Consider the following 20,909-nt stretch of genomic DNA (forward strand, 5'->3'; position numbering starts at 1 on the left):
AAGTCCTGTACCTCATTCTGATATACCACACTACTCTGATCTTGTTGTGTCCTTCTCTTCCCAAGCAGTAATGTTGCTATTAACATAAACCATGGAGAGCCTGAGCTTCCTCTCTCTTGTCAGCTCACTCACTTCTCGCTTGCAGGTCCAGTGGATGAGCACAGCCAGGCCACTACATACATGGGCTCCATGGGCATCTGTGCTTTCACACTGGAAAGAGCACAATGTGGCCTGTGATAGATCCTCAGATCCTCCATGCACCTCATGCTGCAGCCCCCACTATAAAGGGAGTCCTGAAGTTCAGTTTGAGAGAGAGCTAAAATAAAACTTCTTGGCTGACATCTTTCTCAAAATCCATTAATGTTTCATCAAAACAGTTCACAAATATTCAGTGATATGACCCTATATTTTGATAAGCCCATGACAAAAGATTCTGGATGTATCTCCTATCATTGGTTCACAGACAACACTACAGCTGCGTTTATACAGCAAAGAGTGCTTGCAAACACTCTTCCTGTACCATCTTTGAATGCTGGGTCTACCCTATGCAAGCTCATCACAGAATCACTTAGGCTGGAAAAGACCTTTCAAGATCATCTAGTTCAACCATTAACCCTACTTGACCAAGTCCAGCACTAAGCCATATTCCCAGGTGCCACATCTAGATGATAATCTCCTTCTTAACACAAGTTTCAGTGTGGCTTCCCCAAAAGATCAGTATCACTGCATTAGGCTGATGTTCATTCATGCCAAGTGACTGACACCACAGTAATACATATTGTAATACAGATTTTGTTGGAAAATACTTTTAAGATCCTCTAGTCCAACCGTTAACCCAGCACTGGCAAGTCCACCACTAAACCAGGTCCTTAAGCACCACAACTACATAGCTTTTAAATACTTCAGGGATGGTGAGTCAACCACTTCCCTGGACAGCTTGTTCCAGTGCCTGACAGCCCTTTCAATGAAGAAATTCTTCCTAATATCCAATCTAAACCTCCCCCAGTGCAACTTGAGGCCATTTTGTCTTATTCTATCACTTGTTACTTGGGAGAAGAGACCAACCCCCTCCTGGCTACAGCCTCCTTTCAGGTAGTTGTAAAGAGAAATAAGGTCTCCTCTCAGCCTCCCTTTTCTTCAGGCTAAACAAAGTCAGTTCCCTCAGCTGCTCCTCATAAGACCTGTGCTCTAGACCCTTCACCAGCTTTGTTGCCTAAGGGACCAGAACAGAACAGTGTTCAGCCATGTGACAGTTACCACCACAGCTACCATCCCAGAGATGTGTAAGTGTAAGAACCTGCTAACTTTGTAGAATATATCTTTGGCTGAGAAGGATCCAGTACCATTGCTTATATTTAGGTCATGAACACCATGCTGTATCTGAGCAATGGAGATCAATTTTCAGAAAACCCTATGGAAGTATAGATTTCAATACCTTCAGAATTAGTCTTTACACAGCAAATACTGTTCAACTTTAAAAACAGTGTAAGCAGCTGTCGTCGTTTGGGCCCAACACAACAACAAAGGAACAGCCCCATGGCCGCTCACTCAACTCTTCCCCCCCACTAGGATGAGGAGGACAAAGCTCCTGGGTCAATACAAAGGACGAGGGTCCTTCACCAGTTAAGGTCCTGGGCAAAACAGACTCAACTTGGGGAAAAAATAATTTCACACTAATCAAACACACACACAACACAAAGAGCAGTGCTTACATACATTACCCCCACCTCTCCCTTCCTCCCAAGCCCAAATTACTGTTCCCAGTTTCTCTCCCTTCTTCCCCCCAGAAGCACAGGATGGGGTTCAGAGTCAATTCACAGGCTGGTCATTCTTGCTACTCCTTCCTCCTCAGGAAGAAAAAGTCCTTACAGTCCTTCCCTGCTTACCCACGGAGTCCCTCCCATGGAAGAGAGTCCTCCACGAACCTCTCCTTCACGAGTCCTTCCCACTAGGTCTGGGGCAAGTGGCTCCAGCAGGAGCTTCCCACACAGGAACAGTCACCTCCCCTGGCGCCGGGGTCTTCCAAAGCTGCATAATCAGAGTCCACTGGCAGAAAATCCACTGGTCACAAAATCTGAGTCCAATGGCCAAGTTCACCCCTCCTGGAGCCTTCAGGGAATGTTCCACCACGTTCCTCCATAGATGCAGGGGGATAGCCTGCCACATGTTGCAGGTAAACTTCTGCTTGGGCACCTTCTTCCCATTCTTCCTCATAAAACCACCAGCACCACTCTTCTCCAACTCAGCTCTTCTTTCTCTACCTAAGTGCTCCTCTGCTCAGGTCTTACCTCAGTTCTTTCGTATGTTAATTGCAGACGCTTATCTATTGTCCCTCTGATGGCTCTTCAGCTGGTTTGGAGCAGGGGGAGCTTCTCAGCTTCTTACCGGAGCCACCCCTGAGGCCCTTCCCTCACTACCAAAATTCCCGCCAAAACAAACCAGCACAGCAGCTTTACAATGCAGTGAAATACATCGAAGTGATTCTCATAGCCTTTGGCTCCCAAGGGCAGAATATTCAGGAGAACAGCTGAACCCAAATATCTGCAGAATATATATATGGCCGCATTTGCAAGAATGTTAAAAAAAAAGGTACTAAGTGGTAACATTTTGCTGATCTTTTATTGCACTTCTAAGCAATTGCTCAAGAATTGTAGCCTAACATGCTAAAGAATACAAAACATTAGAAATTACTTTTCTTTTTACTAACCACGGAATCATGGAATGGTTTGGGTTGGAAGGGACCTTAAAGATCACTTCAACCCCCTGCATGGGCAGAGAGATGCCTCCCACTAGACCAGATTGCTCCAAGCCTAATGCTTCCGGCTAAATTCTCAAGCCATCTCTGCCCCCTACTTACATTTTCCCATTGCTCTTACAATTCCCTATGCTCTTACAATATTTGTAAGGAAACAACTTAGAACTCTGCTATATGAGACACCTTTATCACAACATTGACAAAAGGTCAGCTCTGAATTAGTTACAGCAAATTATTGGAATGAAGAATCGAGCCACAGATATTAAGAAGCTATACTGAACTACAAAAATACTCAAATGCTGAAATATGATGAGCCAGGAAGACTCCCAACATTTTTTTCATTTCAGAGTAGGCAATTATCAATTAATTAAAAGCATAAATTCTGAAAAAACGAGGAGTCCTTTTCTATACATCAATCTGATAAATATTTAAACAAAATGAAACTGTTCACATGGAAGAGACTGAAAAAACTCATCTCAGCAGCCCAGTGACAATGGAATGCCTCCAGCCTACAAATACTTAAGATCTAGTGTCTGTCCCAAACCCGCTTCCTGCTATACTAGAAGTGTGCTTTAACCTCATGGCCATTCTTAAGAGGAAAAGGGGAAATTCTCTAAGTAATTTTCATCTTTCACTCTGATTCAGCATAAATGGAAGATGCAAAAATTCCCAGGTTTACTACATACATCTCAGTAGTAGAGCTGAGCCCAATTCAGGATGGCTGGATTCAGCTACGTGACCAGTAAAGTGGTCCTCTCCGATAGACACAGAAAGGAGGGATGTGGGAACTGGCAGGAAGATTTCAGACTAAGAAAACTCACTTTCCACAGCAATGCTTGCCAAAAATAAACATTAGCATTTTGCTCTTCCTCAAGGACCTGAAGGAAGCTTGCCAAACATACTGATAAAGAGGAGAGAGCAGTGAAATGGTAAAATATAATCTACTCAAATCCTGCATTTGACTGAACCCCCTGTAAAATAAAAACAAAAAGACTGATTTTCAGTTTTTACAAAGTAGGTATTATTTTCCAAGTCATTCTTACAGGCGCTTGAGTCACTAAAAATCATTTACAGTAGCTTGTATTTCAGCTCAGAATGGCATGTGGACTGCTAAACTATCTAATAGTTCACCTGCCTCCCAATAATGTACAGGACAGCAGAGACTGCCTGGCTGCAGACATGGAAAAGGAGCCTCTGGGCCATAGCCAAGCACTGCACTCATGGTGACAAGTTAGTATGTTTATGGTGAGCTTGGGGAAGCGAAGAATTTTAGCAGAGCTCTGGAAAAGCCTCCTGAAGTAAACTGCTCTTACTGAATACTGATAAAGCCAGATACTCAACTGGAGGTAAGACAAACCTATCCAAGCCCTATGCAGCTAGGCCTCACGTGACCAACATTATGTTCAAAGAGTATGTAAGTATACTTCACAAGTCAGTGACTATACACATATGCTTGAAGGTAAGTACTTGATTTGAATATGCCAGAGCAGCGTGAACCTTCCAAAATAGAACACTGGCATTAAATGCAGCCTTTTGTTTCCTAAGATCAAAGCAACCCATACGGGTCCTTGAAGAAGATCCATGTTTTTCCTTGAACGGTATTTTAAATTTGTATATATGTACACATACACAAAATGTATGTACATTAAAAACTCTAAAAAAGCTTACAATTTCCTCTATTAAAATGACCTGATGTATACAGGCATACCTAGCAGTATTCCCATCTCACATTACCCAGAGTCACACACTACACTGGAAGCAATACGAACAAATACTAGCCTTCCTCTACTCCCCCACCTTCTTACCCCAAAGGAAAACATTGATTGCCTATGTTAACAAAAGGTATTCCTGGAAACAACAACAATAAAAGCATTAAATGTTAACCTATAATTGCTTATTGTTTATACAGTCCTTCAACCTAATTGCTATTACATATTAAAGTAAGTGGCTATTGCACTATTTACTGGACTTCCAACTCAGCTTTTTAATTGAAAAAAATACAACAAACTAGTTATTTTCAGCTGAAACCCACACTATCCAAGTACATGAAAATTAATTGCAAACATACAGTCAATCAATACAGACTGCGTACTGCCAAAAATAGGCAAAGGCACCTTAACCAGTCTCCCCTCCAACCCTCACCCCAATAGTCTGGAGTATGTCAGAAAAGTTTACTGCCCCTGAAGGTCAATAGCACATGAAGTGTTGCCTAACATGCATGAACCGAGCCACACTTATAAGGGTCTTTTAAAAAAATGAATAAATTACAGATTCCTTAACTTGGCAAGGGCTATCTTGATAAAGAAAGCTGTTTGACTAGCCATAGAAATGAACACAACATGGGACAGCAAATGGAGTAATTTTTAGCAACAGAATGAAAATAAGATATTTTGTTCATCTGTTGAGGAACATTTTAAAGAAAATAAATGTGTATTTTATTTTGACAGTACTTTTCTCAAAGACAGAAGGATAAGTTACACTGCACAGCACAGATACATACTTTAGAACATTTCTCAGCTCATCTGTTTTTGCCCATTCTCTGAAGGTGATCTTTGGCATGCCACAATCCCTGAGTTGATAAAACCTATGGCACATTAGACAGACCTTTACTTTGCATCTGTCCAGAATTTCTACAAAAGCATACTTAACATGGCTTTGTAGGATAAAGTAACATTATTTGCTCCACAGAATCTAGTGTTCAAAAGCATAAAATTAAGTCCTCATTTGCAGTTACTATCAATGTTGAAACTGCAAGTGTGCTAAAGGATGCCCATACCCACTTTTCTTGGGCAAACAAGGATACCAGCATGTTTCAGGTAAGTGCACAAAACACCCTGTGTTTTGTATGCAAACTTCAAAATTGCCCTGACTGCTGCATCTCCCTTCCCACTGCTGTTAATTAGCATTAAAACAGCACTTACAAGCTCCTATATAGTGCATGTAAGCATTATCAAAGAAACAGTGCCAGTTAACACAGTTATAACACTAAACAAGCCAAATTCTCAGTATCACAACTTGCTCTTGCCATACCGTAAACTGACGGAGAATAAATTGAGCTGGCTAGGTATTTTTCAATCAAGCAGGGGTTTGTTGGGGTGGGTGGAGTTAATTCATCATAACTGAAACATTTCTCAAACATCTGCTGAACAAGGCTTCTCCAAAAAATTAATCAAATTCCCTATGAACCACTTATCCATTCCCACAGAGCCCAAATCACAAGAAAACTTGGAATAAGTGAAGTTTAACTTATCAAACCAGGAAGTTACTGTGGCTTGTGCAGTCACAGAAGAGCTGACCACAATGTTCATTGTCAAGTAAGGCCCTGTTATCAGTCATGCTCTTCCTTCACTCATAAAGAGCTACCCCTAGTAAAGGCAGAGGGGAATCCTTAGCAGCTAGTCTCTTTTCAAGTGTCTGACTACATTTTCCTGTAATCATGCATAAAGTTGTCTTCATTCCCAAAGAGCAGTTCTGGCAGTCATTCATGTAGATTTCTTAGTGTAGACCAAACCATTCAAGTCAGAACTGCCACAAATTCAAATCTCCAATTTAGCCACATAAAAAAATGCAAAGAGCTGGCTTTGCAGGCAGTAGATGTGGGCTGCCACTAGATTCTGTGGGTAACAAGCTCTATTGCTGGCATCCATAGATTCAAGGATTTTGACTGAAGAAAGCTGACTTTATAATTGCTCAATATTTGGACTGTCCAACAATGGCAAAAAAAAAAAGAAAAAAAAAGATCCATGTATAATAAGCAATTTATAATTCATGCAGGTTGAGATTCAGCTCCACTGACTGTCTTTAAATATTCCGGTAATATTGACAAAAGCAGAATTGTTCTAAGACTTGAACTTCATCCATTGTTATTTTTCCAGGGGTTCTGCTCATTAACTGAGACCAGACAGTCTAGCCACCTTGCTGACAACCTGAGCACAGTAAACAGGTAATGCTTTGGCTCTTTTTAAACTGCCTGAACTTTGCAGTTGAAGGAAAAATACTAGAACTCTTTCACCACTTTATCCCCACAGATACCTTGCTTTTGGAAAGAACACAAATGGCACTGCCTCATTCCTCCATTCTAGCAGAACACACACTCCATCCTACTGCCCTCAGAGACGGTGTTTATTCTTCTGCTGGTGAGGATAAACATATGCACAATTCTTCCAACCTACTTCGAATGCATGCTCCCTAGAGAGAATAAAAAAGCAAGCTATTACTGGCCAAGAAAAACTACTTGCTCTGATTATGAACCTTTACAGCATGAACCTTTTCAGAACACATTGGAGGGGGGAATTCTGCCCTGCCTTCACTGTAGGCTGCTTTTAATGAATATGTTAACTCTTCCCCATCATCCAAGGAAACCATTCAAGTCAGTGCTTCAATAATGAAAGCCATGAGAAATTGCTTAACATATTTTATGAAGGCACTGAAGTTTCAGTTCTTCTGTGCTTACCACATGACCAACCAAATCCACTAATGCCGTATCTCTCCTCAAACTGGACAGCATCAACTTGACAAATCCAGTAAGAGATTTGAAGAAGGCCACCTTGAAGTCTCACATTTAGTCTAGTCACATTGCTATGCATTCAACAAAGCCTTTCTGATGCTTTTCACCACCAGGAACAGATGCTTATCCATCTTAACACTAACAGAAGTAGAATAAAGAAGGGCCAGCAGTAACAACAGAGCAGTACAAACCTAAAAATAAATAATATCTTCAAGAACTCAAGAGTCTCTTTTAGCCTTGATTACTTCCTCAGAAAGCTCTGTGAAAGCTCAACCTTCTTTCTGTTTCAGACTTTGATATTGATCAAAGTGATCAGTGAAAGCTGATCTGAATTATTTCTTGAGCTCTTTGTGTCCCCCAGCTACCACTTATTTTTCACTGACAGCTGCGTACATGATCAAAAATAAAGTGTTACAAGGAAGATGCTGACAGTACAGTGATTGACTTATATTTTTTTTCAGAAGTGAACTAAGATTTCATTCCTACTTCAGCTCTCTTTATTTGCTAGGATAATCACAATTCTAATTCTTAATGCTTTGATTTTGAAAGCAATTTATCTACCTAGTCTCACGATAAATGCAGACAATTCTATCTTAGAAAATTTGAGGAGTTGATTATTTTAAGGCACAAATCTACACCTTTATACAGACAGTAACAAGATGCATCTATAGTTTATTACAGAACTACCCATTTCTGAGATAATTTGCCCAACGTGAACATCAGACCTTTCTTCAGAAGTGCTCTTGCAGGACAGAAGGACACACAGGTCAGCTTGAACATGGCAGACCTTCTTCAGAAAAACACTGAAGTGCTACTGAATTCCATGAAATTTCAACAAATGTTTTGAGACATTTTTCAGAGAAAAACGAACTTCAGCACATACTTAGGGTCTTTTTGAACTGTTTCAAAAGTGCCTACGATAAAGATGCAAATGTCACATCTGCACATCCAAGAAAACATTTTAATCAAGAAAACTCTGTTCTTAAGATCTTACAATAGGATTTCATTTTTCTCGTATTTCAGTTTTTTGTACTACCTTAAAAAGTTAGAGTACTGAGTTTCACTGGGGTGGAGTAAACTTTCTTCATAGCAGCCTGTATGGTGCTGTACTCTGGATCTGTGACTACAACAGTGCTGATAACACACCAGTGTTTTGGCTATTGCTGAGCTGTGCTTGCACAGTGTCAAGGCTGCCTCTGTTTTCCCCCACAGCCAGCAGGCTGGGAGGGACACAACTGGGACACCTGACCCAGACTGACCAAAGGGATATTCTGTACAATGTTGACTCATGCCCTGCAATAAAAACTGGGTTAGAATTAAACAAAACATGGGGTTTTTACTTCCAAGGTTTGAAAACTGTAGGAGGTGGTCTGCCATCTCCTCACCCCTGCCCCCACCTTTTCTTCATCTATTCAACTGTTTTTACCTCAACTCAAGAGTTGCCTTGATTTTGTTCTCCCTATTTTCTCCCCATATCCCACAGTGGAGAGCTGGTGAATGGAGCAAGCAAGCAGCTGCCTCGGTGCCGGGCTGCTGGCCAGGGTAAACCCACCACAGGAAATCATACAGAAAACCCATTCCAGATTGGTACACTATACTCTTAGATTTTTATGTAGAACTTGCCCAAATATTCAGCATCTACAATATTTTATTATTTCTGTAGATATCTGTGTAACACTTTACATATCTGAGCCAAGTATAATCTTCATCACAACTCTACAGTCTGGGGAAAGAAGCATTTATTACGATCATCTTACTAAAGGTTAAAGAGGTACAGAGACTAAAGGAAAATATTTTCAGAGTTGATTAAAAATTTTATCCACATTTCCAGGAAGAACATGTACACACACCAGCCATCTTTTAACAGCAACCTGAAGGTTTCTTCTCAGAGCTGGAAAACCAGCCTTTTAGAAGTCTAAGGGCTTTACTGGCCTCCCTACTACTATCCCTCCAAGTACATTATCTCGTTCACAAAACTGGACCTTCATTAACAAGCCGACAACAATTTTCCTATTTACAGAGCCACAAGACATTATTCTGATGTAGAGGACCAAGTACGACTGAAAAATTACTGTCTATTCCCTGAAATCACTGAACGCCAGCACTGCTCTTCTGAGAAATCGTGGTGCTGTGCAACACTGCTTCCAAGGTATCTTGCTCTCTAGGCAGGCCATCTGTTTCAGACAGTTCAAGGTCTGGTCAGGAACTGACCTAATGATTCACTTACTTGTAGTAAATAGAGCTCCCAGATAAGTAATATTTCATCATGTACTTGGCCATACTTGGAATCAGCAGATGCATAAGAACCACTTTGGGCATTCATATATTTTTTTCTTCTTTCCTTTGAGGAAGTTGCACATCTCACTGCTACTGAGTTTAGCGTGCTAAACTATTAACTAACAGATCCATTCTATTCAGCCACTCCCTGTAAACCTTCCACAACCAAAAGCCTTGGAATATTGCCATTTAGCAACTCTGTAAAAAAAGCTCCAAGCAAAAAGGAAATCCTTAAGAAAGGGTGTAACCACCCTCCATCAAATAAACTGTGCATGCACTTAATAATGTGTGCAAATGGCTCTTCCTTCTGCCTATTTATTTTATTTAACACCTAAGTATTTAACAGACCTCAATACATAATCTATTTATCATCCTGACACCCAAGCTCAAGTGTAGGAGTACAGTTATCTCATTTTACAGATATAAAACTAAGGCCTTAAGTGATTCACTGAAGATTTCTCAAGAAGCTATTAATAGGGAACACAATCCAGATATCCTAAGCTGCAAGTAAACTGAAGAACCTTAAAGACATTTGAAAAAATAGTAATCCTTGTTAGAACTACACAGAATGATGAGGCAATTAGCCCACTTGTTAAGACTCTTGAAACGGGTTTGGAACACACTCAGCTTATGCTCTCATAACATGCTGGACAGAGAGAAATCGCCTACTCACAAACGTAACAGCAAAAGGATTAACTTGGTATGTTTGAACAAATATTTTCTTCAAAACAAGTGACAAAGGTAGGGTTCAGACTACCCCTGAACTTAAGGCAATTGCAGAGATCCTATTTCTCAGTTTTGTAGTCTATAGGTTTAGCTATTCCTTCTTATTACTAGGAAGCAGCCCTTTCCCACCATCCTCTGAACATCACCTTGGAATATACTTAGTGTGAGATGCTTTCAGAATACCTGTTCAGCAGAATTTTCAGTTGCAAACCATTATACATATTCACACCAGCTTGAACAATTAAACAAAAGTATGAGGAGAAGCAGTAGGACATTACAGTATGAGCTGGTCAACTTAATGAAGTTCCTGGCTTCTTGTTCCCACCCTGATAGATCTATAAAATACCTTCCTATTTGTTATCCGTCACACATGCAGAATGTGAAAGCAGGCATGCTTACCCACTAATCTGTGTCTTTCTAAGTCAAAACTACATACTAATCAATTTAGAAAACACCGTTTTACTAATTGTTGCATTCGAGTCTTTTTTTCTTTCCCTGTGATCACTCAGTGGCACTATGATCAGCTCTAGTAGGATAGCTCAAGAAACCCATTTAACTCAGTTGTAAATCGTAGGTTGGACGTGTGACTTACAAGTTTCTGAATTTACCCAGTCACAATGATTAGCAAAGATATAAAAGGTATCTTACCACTGTGAATGACTCCAGTTTCTGTTATTACTTTTCTGTCTTCTCCAAGATACTGTATCTCCTGCAAAAACAGATGGAAGTTAAAAAGTAATTAGTTAATTTACTCTTGATGCACTTAACTACTCTCTCCTTATAGGAAACTTTTGTGAAAAAAAACCATCCCTGATCCCCTTACTGCTCTTGTTGACACATGGGGGTGCTGATAGATGCCCTTACCAGTTTTTACAGGGCTTATCTTCATTGCCATGTAAGCTTAAGCAACTATCTAAGCCCCGTTCCTGACCGCACATACAATTCTCTCAGCTAAAGCAAATCCATTTCTAAAACTAACACACATTTTAAATTCATACAAACCAGCACATTGGCATGCACAGAAAGGTAAACCTTAAGTGATGCAGACCATTCTATCCATTAATGCCAGAGGGATGTAGGTGCAAGTCACAGCAACTCATCAGTTACTAAGCAATTCCCTCTGAGCAGCACCAGTGGGTGCAGCTTTCAGTGTGCTCATTCTCCAATAAGCAACATCATCTCAGGAATCTCATGAAATGGGGGAAGCCCAAAGAGAGACACCAATGCTTTGCCCACAGTGGAGGCCTTTGCCGACTTTCATACACGTCTCAGAGGAGTTCTCCTCAAAGATAAAAGACACAAAACCACACGGATGGCTGAGTGCCTGGCCTCCCTGAAGCACTTCACCTAGAAAAGGCTCCCACAACAAAGGCCCTCACAGCTTAGGTCCCAAAGTCCACTGCAATCTATACACACATTTCTGCACGGCTTGCTGAGTCACACTTACGTTTAAAATCAAAGGAATGAATGGAGCAATTTAAAATGTGATGCTTCAATGAAGAAATAGAATTACTCACACATGTCACAGTGTTAAAGAGCACTTATAAGCGTTCAAATCTACACAACAGGCAGAGATCCACCAGATGAATAAAGGGGCTAGAAACCTGGTGAGTGAAGTATAACCAGTTCCATGCTTTTGGCCAGAACACCCTGAGAGCTTAGGAAGAGGTGCTACAACCTTTTCAGTACTTTGTTCTTTGGTAAAAGCAAGGGCAAGACTTAGCTATTTATTCTCTCCAAAGGGACATAAGGAAGGGCTGAGAATGAGGGATGCGCTGTGCATCTCTCTTGTCTAGTGAGCACCTGAATTGAGATAGAGAAAGAAAGCAACATTCCTAAGTCACTGCACTTCTTCTGCCAACATATGGACATTTAACTCCTTCCAGTAATGTCTGTAGTCTGCAGGTGGTATTTTTAGGATCTAAACAGAACATACCATTATCATGCACATCACTGTACTGAGGCACCCTAATGATTCTGCTTTTTTCCTGCATAACATATTGCCTGCTAAACCTCAGTTTTGATCTTCTTCAATCCAAGCATGTGAGAGATTCCTCTCCAGTGAAAAATTAAAATCTGAAAAATCAAATGGGAAGAGTTTTACAACTTATTTTTTTCCCCCGCTCAGTGAGTTCTTTTGACAATATTTGTCCTCTTCAACTTCATGAAATATCGAAGACCAAAGTGACAGGTAATCTCAGAATCTCATTTCTTTCTATGGTCTCAGGTATGAAATATGGTCACCAGTATAAAATTATTCAAGTTGGAATTGTAACTCTTGCTCTTTGAGGGCTGCTGCACTTACAGACTATTATAAAAGACAAAGAACACAAGGAAAAAATTGAAGTAAAAAGTTTTTTGTTTACATCACTGTAAAGAAAAAAAGGCAAATAATCAGGACAGCTATACACCATATGTAAAATAAAAAAAAAAAGTTTTATTGGATATTGTAAAGGTTTGCTCTTTCCAAACAACAGCACATCTATTAAGTCAGACCAAATGACATGTAATACTTTGGGTGGGGGGAGGAAAGAGTCCTGTGGGACAACTCCACAATTACCTTCCTAAATCACCATTTTGTTCTTTCTCAATGTTCATGGCACATTATCAAAGAAAACATCGTACAGGAAATAATTACTTCAGGGAGGAGAAAGGAAAGCAAGAGTAAAGGTACAACACATAAAAGGAAACTTATTTAACTTCTATATTATCTAAGAAAACACTGTTGCTTAACATCTGCACGTGTTTAAGGTAATTTTCTATCATAATGGAAGGTCAGTTCTTAGTTATTTTTATTTAGAAACAAAAAAGATCCTGAAATAGGAAAGCATGCTATGACTCTGCAGATAAGCATACAGACTTAAAAAACAGTGGTTTATATCCCTCTGTGACCCTACGGCAAATGAAGGCTGTATGTGTGGAGATGACATGAAACACCCTCTCAGAACCCTCAACCCACTCTCCCCCACTGCAGGGTATTAAGAGAGAAAAGAAGCAGAGCTTCAGACATATCCCCAAACCTCATATCAAACAGAGCTCAGCGACAAACAACTGCAGCAAAACTAGTATCAACCGAATAAAGCAGCAGGAATCAGTGCTCAACACAGCTCTACAGCCCTGGAGAACATACAAGTAAACCAAGCACTTAAATCCCTCTCCATCCTGAATTCTAACCTTTTTAACAGTGCTCTTATCCTACTACAAAAAATGTGACACATGACACATACAAGCACCAGAATCAAATACTAAGAAGAAATATAGATCACAACAGCTATTCATAGAGATACGGGCCTTCAACCACTTCTCTTCTAATCCCTAACCCTGATCCCAACCTAAAATTTCACAATACACCAGTCACCCGGAAGAGATAAAAAACTGAACACTACACTAATTCCACTGCAGACCTATAAGCCTTCTAGATCCTAATAGTAAACACGACCTTCAATCCCTCCATTCCTGACTACATATCCTAAACATAGTCCAAAATACTGTAAGTATAGCCCATTGACAAAGATTAGCTCTGAAATTACCTAGAAGTTATTAGACTGTGTCTAAATCAGCTCTTAACCTTTGTGAAAGCCCGCAGTAAAATAAAGTCCTCCAGTCCTAAATAAAACCCCCAACTTGAAACACAGCTATCATTCAACAGAACTTCAAATTTAAGCAGAAGCCATGGCATTGATCCTGCCTGCAGAAGACTGCACACAAGCAGTGAGATATTGCAGGGCTGAACACTAAACTGAACTCAACACTATATATTCCCAAGCTCAACAAAAGACTATCATATGAAGAAGTGGAAGATTTCAGTTCCACTAGCTTTCAGAGTCCAAAGCTCACATTTAATTCTAATGTCTCTACCTGTCACTTCTATACTTAATGTTTGTCTGTTTAGGTTTTTTGTTTGGTGTTTTTTCCCCAAAAAGCTAGGTTTATTGCTGTAATGAGGCATGTCAATGCTGGTAACACAAGAATACAATGGACTATGGATAGATCATTCCAGGATATTTCTCTGGTGAGATTGATGGAACAGATGGAACATTTAGCTTGAGAAGAAAGTCAACAGAAGGCAAGGAATCTTCAATCAAAAGCTGATATGACCAAGTGCAGAGGCTATTTGGAGTCTGCTGGTACACACACACAAAAAAAGTAAGATTGAGAGTTTTGGCAACCTGGCTATTTTGGACCTTTCTTGGGTTTTAATTTTGGCCCAGCTACTGAGTCAATCACACTTCCCTAATTGCCAATGCAGTTAGCACGTGGAAAGCAAATCTCCAAGACACCTAGTCAAACCTTAAGACATTTAGTCTCAACCTTACGCCCAACACAGACTGTAAGCTCTGATTTAGTCAAAATAAATACAAAGTGCTCCTTGATTATCATTGCTACACTTAAAAACAGTTGCAAGATTCCTGTTTTACATCTCAGCATTCAGTCATTAGTAACAACATCCTCCAAAGCTGAACTCTGCTTGCCTTTACAACTCATCCACAATGTTCCATTTTGTGCACTGCGGTTTCTAACTCCAGTCAGGAAATGCAATGCTACAGATACTCGGAAGGATTCAGCCTTCAGAGAACATTTCATATTGACATTTACTATGTACATTTCTTATTACAACAAAAGATACATGTAACTATGAAGTAGCATAAGCTCCTTGACTGAAACCATCCTCATCTGATATTTACCAAAGATTTTACAGCAAAAGAATCTGTTGAATTTACGGTTGGAAAATAACCAAAGAAAGATTTAAGGACCGAAGCAGCACTCAGCCTATGCCAGATTTCTGTCCAGCGACACAAGTAAGATAACAATACCACAGTAAGGCAAAGGAGAGGACACATGTTCAACCCTGGTCCAGGAGGAAACTACACTAAATGAAGAATGGCTGCAATGAGGAAGAAAACCTGTAAATGCTGTGTGGTCTTGTCAAAGAGAAAAATAGTTCTTGAAGACTCTCATTGCAGAGAGTCAGCACTGCAATCAGAGATACAACTGGCACCACTTCAGTTTCAGTCAGCATGAAATAGCACGGTTTTAAAAAAAAACAACCACAACAAAACTAAATCTGGGTTTACTATGATCTGTATGTCTTACAGAAGTTGAATATCCAGTCCTTCTAGCCTGTGAAACTCTTTCTGGCTGTGTGGGAACTTTGGTGTGAGCTGGAGTGTCAAGATGAGCCTCAGACTCTTTACAGATACATTTTTTAAAACAAGTCCACATATAGAATGTGTAAGCACCTTTACTCACCTAACAGTGATCTGTCAAGATTTCAGTCTGTTATTCCTCCTAACTTAACGCCAGTCAACATTTTCCTCCCAAAACACTGAGGACCTAAAGCAACTCCTACGGACAGAAGTGGAGCTGGAATAGACTGGTCATATGTCATAACAGAGTCATATGACACTGGAAATACAACACCATACGCTTAAATACCTATTATCTCACTGGATCAGAAACTTCTCTTAAAAGGCCACTTGTCAGAAGAACTGGACCCCCTGAAAATCCAAAATGGTTAGAGGACAAAATTGTGGGGCCCACTAAAGAACTAGCTTTCAGACATTAAGCATAAGGCAACACTTAGAAGTTCTGATTCCTTCAAGCGCTGCTGTCTGCTTCCTACATTTTCCACACTTCTGATAAAAAGGGATAGTTTTCTTTCCACATCTGGGAATGTTTTACTTGGATGTCTTTACTTTTCCTCAGTGTCTGGCTAACTCACAGATATCTCCATTTATTTTTGCTTTCTCCACTCTCAGGAACAGTAAGAAGGTTTAAGTAACCAACTCTAGGTACACAGTTAATGATTTTAGTAGATTCATGGAAAGTTCTCTGTTCACCAAGAAACTCCATGTCCCCAGAGAAGCCTTATTTTGGGAATAAACTTCACTAAAAGAAATTTATACTAATTTGTAATGTGTCAATAGAATGGCTGTCTCAGAGCTGTTATCTCTTTCAGCCTAAAGGTGATAAAAAATTATAGTTTTCATTTTGCAGAATTCTTCTGTGGAACAGGGATAACAACAGAATAGCTACCCACGCACCTATGCCATATTCAGTTCTTAAAAGTGTTTGCATAGTTTATTAAGATCAGCTAATTTGGTTTAAGATTAGAATTTTACCTGAAACACATGAGCCCACACACCAAAATTATTGCCCTAGGAGCAGGAGAGGACTTCTGAAGTTACATTTGGAAATATTCATAACATGGTATGAGATCCTCAGCCAAATGTTTATGACAGTTCTTCATTATTACCGTTACTAAAGAAAATATTTCCTAACACATTCCAATCTAAGTTTTGCCCTTTTCCCTACCCTGAACTTAGGATGCATATAAAGCATATCTGAAAAGGCAGTATTCCCAGCCGGAGTTAGCAAGACTGCCCAATGCCCATAAGCCACTACTTGTTATTCCTAGCTTCTAGTCAGCATTCCAGTTTCTGAAGTTAATGAGTTAGCACAGTATCCTAGTAGTTGTCCAATATACTGAAAAAACATATTCAAATAGAAAGCCTTTGTAAGTAGCCAAGTGGAATACTTGAGAAAAAAAAGAAATCATTAAAGAAGCTTTAGAGGATTTACAATTCTGTTTTGTTTAGATCTGTACAGTAGCCTAGACCACAAATAGAAACCTTTTTTTATTTTACATTTGCTTTGCTTTACTTGAGAGTTGTGGGAATGATGGTAACCAAGCAACACCACAAAGCTGGAAAGCTCTGGTTAAGATAATTGCTCATACCCTTACAAGCCAGGATATGTTCAGTGCCTATAGTAGCTATGTGAGCTCCATTTGTGTATACCTCAGGGGCCACAAGATCCTAGGAAGAATGAGAGTAAAGAGTCCATGCAATCTGTGGCCTCTCCATACTTCTGTGTAAAAACTCTGAATTGAATTCTGCTGTCACATGGAATCCACTGAGTTTTCACTTGCCAGTTCTGCACACTGAAAGGTTTATCTGCCAGGAAAGCTTCCTCTTACTGAGGTTGGAGAGCTCAAAAGTACTGTGTCTCAGACAGCAGAAGGGTTAAAAAGTTAAAAATAACCTTCACAGATTTAATAGAAAATTCAGAGAGGACCCATGCAAACTTGGGTAAGTCTGTTTACACAGAATATAACCTTATGATTCATTCTAAAAGACAATCTAAGAAGTGTAACTAAATTTCAAAAAATATCTACAATGTCATTTTCTGGGCAAAAAATATCCGCCCATTCATCTCTAGCAAATCAGAACAATAACTTATTTCTATGATCAGAAACAGCTGAAATACCTCATTTTCAATTAAAGTGCAATCATCACTATTTTCAAACTGGCACATCCTTCATATAATGTCTTCAGTCTTCTAACAGAAGGACAGAAGCTTCTGAGGTAAGCTGTGTTTCACATTTTGCACACTTAAGCAAAATCAATTGTGCCCTTACCCTATCAAATGGTTTTATTCAGTACTTTCACAAAATCACAGAATCTTAGGGGTTGGAAGGGATCTCAAAAGATCATCTAGTCCAACCCCCCTGCCAGAGCAGGATCACCTAGAGCACATCACACAGGAATGCGTCCAGGTGAGTTTTGAATGTCTCCAGTGAAGGAGACTCCACAACCTCTCTGGGCAGCCTGTCCCAGTGCTCTGACACTCTCACAATAAAGAAGTTTTTCCTGATGTTTACGTGGAACCTCCTCTGTTCCAGTTTGCACCCATTTCGCCTTGTCCTATCACTGGACACCACTGAAAAAAGCCTGGCTCTGCCCTCCTGACACTCACCCTTTACGTATTTGTAAACATTGATGAGGTTGCCTCTCAGCCTTCTCTTCTCCAAGCTAAACAGACCCAGCTCCCTCAGCCTTTCCTCATCAGGGAGATGTTCCACTCCCTTAATCATCTTTGTGGCTCTGCACTGGACTCTTTCAAGCAGTTCCCTGTCCTTCTTGAGCTGAGGGGCCCAGAACTGGACACAATACTCCAGATGTGGCCTCACCAAGGCCGAATAGAGCGGGAGGAGAACCTCCCTTGGCCTACTAACTACACCCTTTCTAATACACCCCAGGATGCCATTGGTCTTCTCAGCTACAAGGGCACATTGCTGGCTCATGGTCATCCTCCTGTCCACCTGGACCCCCAGGTCCCTTTCTCCTCAGCAGGTCAGCCCCCAGCCTGTACTGGTACATGGGGTTGTTCTTCCCCAGGTGCAAGGCTCTACACTTGCCCTTGTTGAATTTCATCAAGTTTCTCCCTGCCCAACTCTCCAGCCTCTCCAGGTCTCGCTGAATGGCAGCACAGCCTTCTGGTGTGTCAGCCACTCCTCCCAATTTAGTGTCATCAGGAAACTTGCTGAGGGCACACTCTGTTCCCTCATCCAGGTTGTTGATGAAAATATTGAATAGTACTGGTCCCAGTATCAACCCCTGAGGACTTTATACAGCAATTTTTTTTAACTGCTCCAAAAGACAGTTTCTTAATAACAATGCCAATGTATCTATATTTGTATACACATTTCCAGACACAATCATATTCTGAGAAAGAAAATAATTATATCTAGGCAAATAACTTTTTAAAAAAGCATATCCAAATAAGCAGTAGGCAGAGAAAATATATGTCTGAGTATATACTTCTAACTAAATGAGGGATTATGCTTGGAGACAAAGGATACCTACTGAACATAATACATGTGTGGTAGATAATACATCAATGCTGTGGATGCTGAGTTTATGCTGCAATTTAGCAGACAGTACTACAGCAGCTTAACATCACAGGTAAGGCAGTGAGATCAGTACCAAAACCAACACAGTATAGCTGCAGCAGACATGTGCTTAACATGCGAAATACACAAATACTGTGAAATCTACCGGATGCATTCAAAAGCTCAAGCCTAAGGAACAGGCTTACAACTTTTCCTGATACTGATACCCAGTCAATACCGGGTTTACCTATGTACTACTACCTACTATCAGAGATTACAACAAATAAGAATTAAAATCACCAAAAAGCCTAAACTAGAGACCACATCTAGCACTGTCCCCTCCAAGTTACACTGGGACACAGAGATAAGGGGGCTTCAGGGGACCTGGTCTACTGCCAACCTCACTGTGCTTGTGAAAAAAAAAAGTACACCATAAGTGTGAAAAGCAGACTTTTTCATCAACACTAAGTCGTAACAACAGTGTTGATTCTGACTTTATGACCATGTAAGTGGATATTAAGTCCAAAGAAGGAGACAGTATTTCCTGGGAATCCTCAACGGAAGGTAGCCCAGTAGAGGGCTGTACACTCCACATCATCCATTGAAGCAGGTACTGCATCCTGCTCAGACAGCATCCCCGCCACCCACGGTCCAGTATGTAGCAGCAACAGGATCATCAAGTCTGATTCCACCTCTCTCCATTCTAGCTGACCTAATCTCTGGAAAGGAGAAGGACTGAGAACTCCCAGCCAGCTATCATCTAAGCATTTCCACACTCTTTTTCCTGGTGCCCCTACAAGAGTTGAACACAACCATGAAGCATGTTTTATAGTATAGAGCTCCTGGGATTAGATATACTCCTTCCTATATAAAACTCCAAACCTTATTTCTCTCCATTTAGAACGGGGAAATACCCTCTCTTCTTTTTTGCATACATATTCTAAGAATCGGATCATAATGAACAAAAGAATAATGAAATTGATTTACAACTGTAAGTATAACTCTAACCTCTTTTGAAGTTTTAACAGGAAGGAGGAACAAAATTACCCAGTGGATTTTTGGTCAGACTCAGGCATGGGTGTAAATGAGATCTCATCCCCATGTGGTATTTTACATCACAAAGGAAAGCACACAGAGTGCTCTCAGCCCTAGACAGAAGGTTCCATGACACACTAGTGTATACATCAAAGCAGCCATTTCATACAAATGACATAAAAATACCAAAATAACCCCAAAGTTTTGAAGCAGACTTCTCATGCTGGAACTTACTGTTTCTTTGATGATTTAAAATATTTTGGCCTGGGTTTTAGCTGAAATGCTTATGTCAGTCTTTTCTTTATGAAGGCATTTGGCTAAAATAAAGCAAAAAATACAGCTTGGCTTTCTTATCTGCTAAGGAGTTTGGATAAAAGTAAGTGCTGGTGTCAATCTGTAGTGCCTTCAGTGAACTCAGATGCAGCCTATGCCAAAGGAAACCAGAGTTTGCCTCAGTTTATTCTCATAGCAACTTCTATACAGATCATCTATTCAAAATCCCTGTATTTATTTTCCTAGGAACAAACATGTATATACTGCTGACACTGAGCCTCAGCAACAGATTTCTAACTTGGCACCTCTGCTCCAAGTGCCTTTAAGATTCAAAAAGTAAAGTTTATACCAATAACATCCTCCCCCCGCAAGACACAGTCTGCATATTTTATGGTACCCTAAAAAAAAGTAATGTTATATTTGATGCAAAGTTGCATGGAAAACATTATGAGCATGAATGTGGCCAAGCTACCATCTTTAACTCAACATTTGCTTTGCTAACTCCCAGAGTTCTGTTTTGTTCAGCTTTGCAGACTCCCAGTATATTGATGTCATTTATTTTTCCATTCTATTTCCAAAGATTTTTGCTGCTGGAGTAGAAGGGTTGAGGAGTACAATAAAAATAAATATGGCTACAACCTACCTTTCTTGTTTACGTGGTC

General features: G+C 40.2%; 1 protein-coding gene across 8 annotated transcripts in view; it reads right to left on the minus strand.

Annotated features, from left to right (window-relative positions):
- Positions 1 to 20,909, minus strand: part of SPATS2L (spermatogenesis associated serine rich 2 like) — a 155,490-nt gene that overhangs the window by 48,608 nt on the left and 85,973 nt on the right. For all 8 annotated transcript variants that reach the window (XM_051623634.1, XM_051623638.1, XM_051623639.1 and 5 more), the window contains one exon: positions 10,914 to 10,974. The gene's annotated coding sequence lies outside the window, so the exon portion shown is untranslated. The remainder of the gene's footprint in view (positions 1 to 10,913; positions 10,975 to 20,909) is intronic.

Source organism: Apus apus, chromosome 6, assembly GCF_020740795.1.
Source record: "Apus apus isolate bApuApu2 chromosome 6, bApuApu2.pri.cur, whole genome shotgun sequence".
NCBI classification, from domain to species: domain Eukaryota; kingdom Metazoa; phylum Chordata; class Aves; order Apodiformes; family Apodidae; genus Apus; species Apus apus.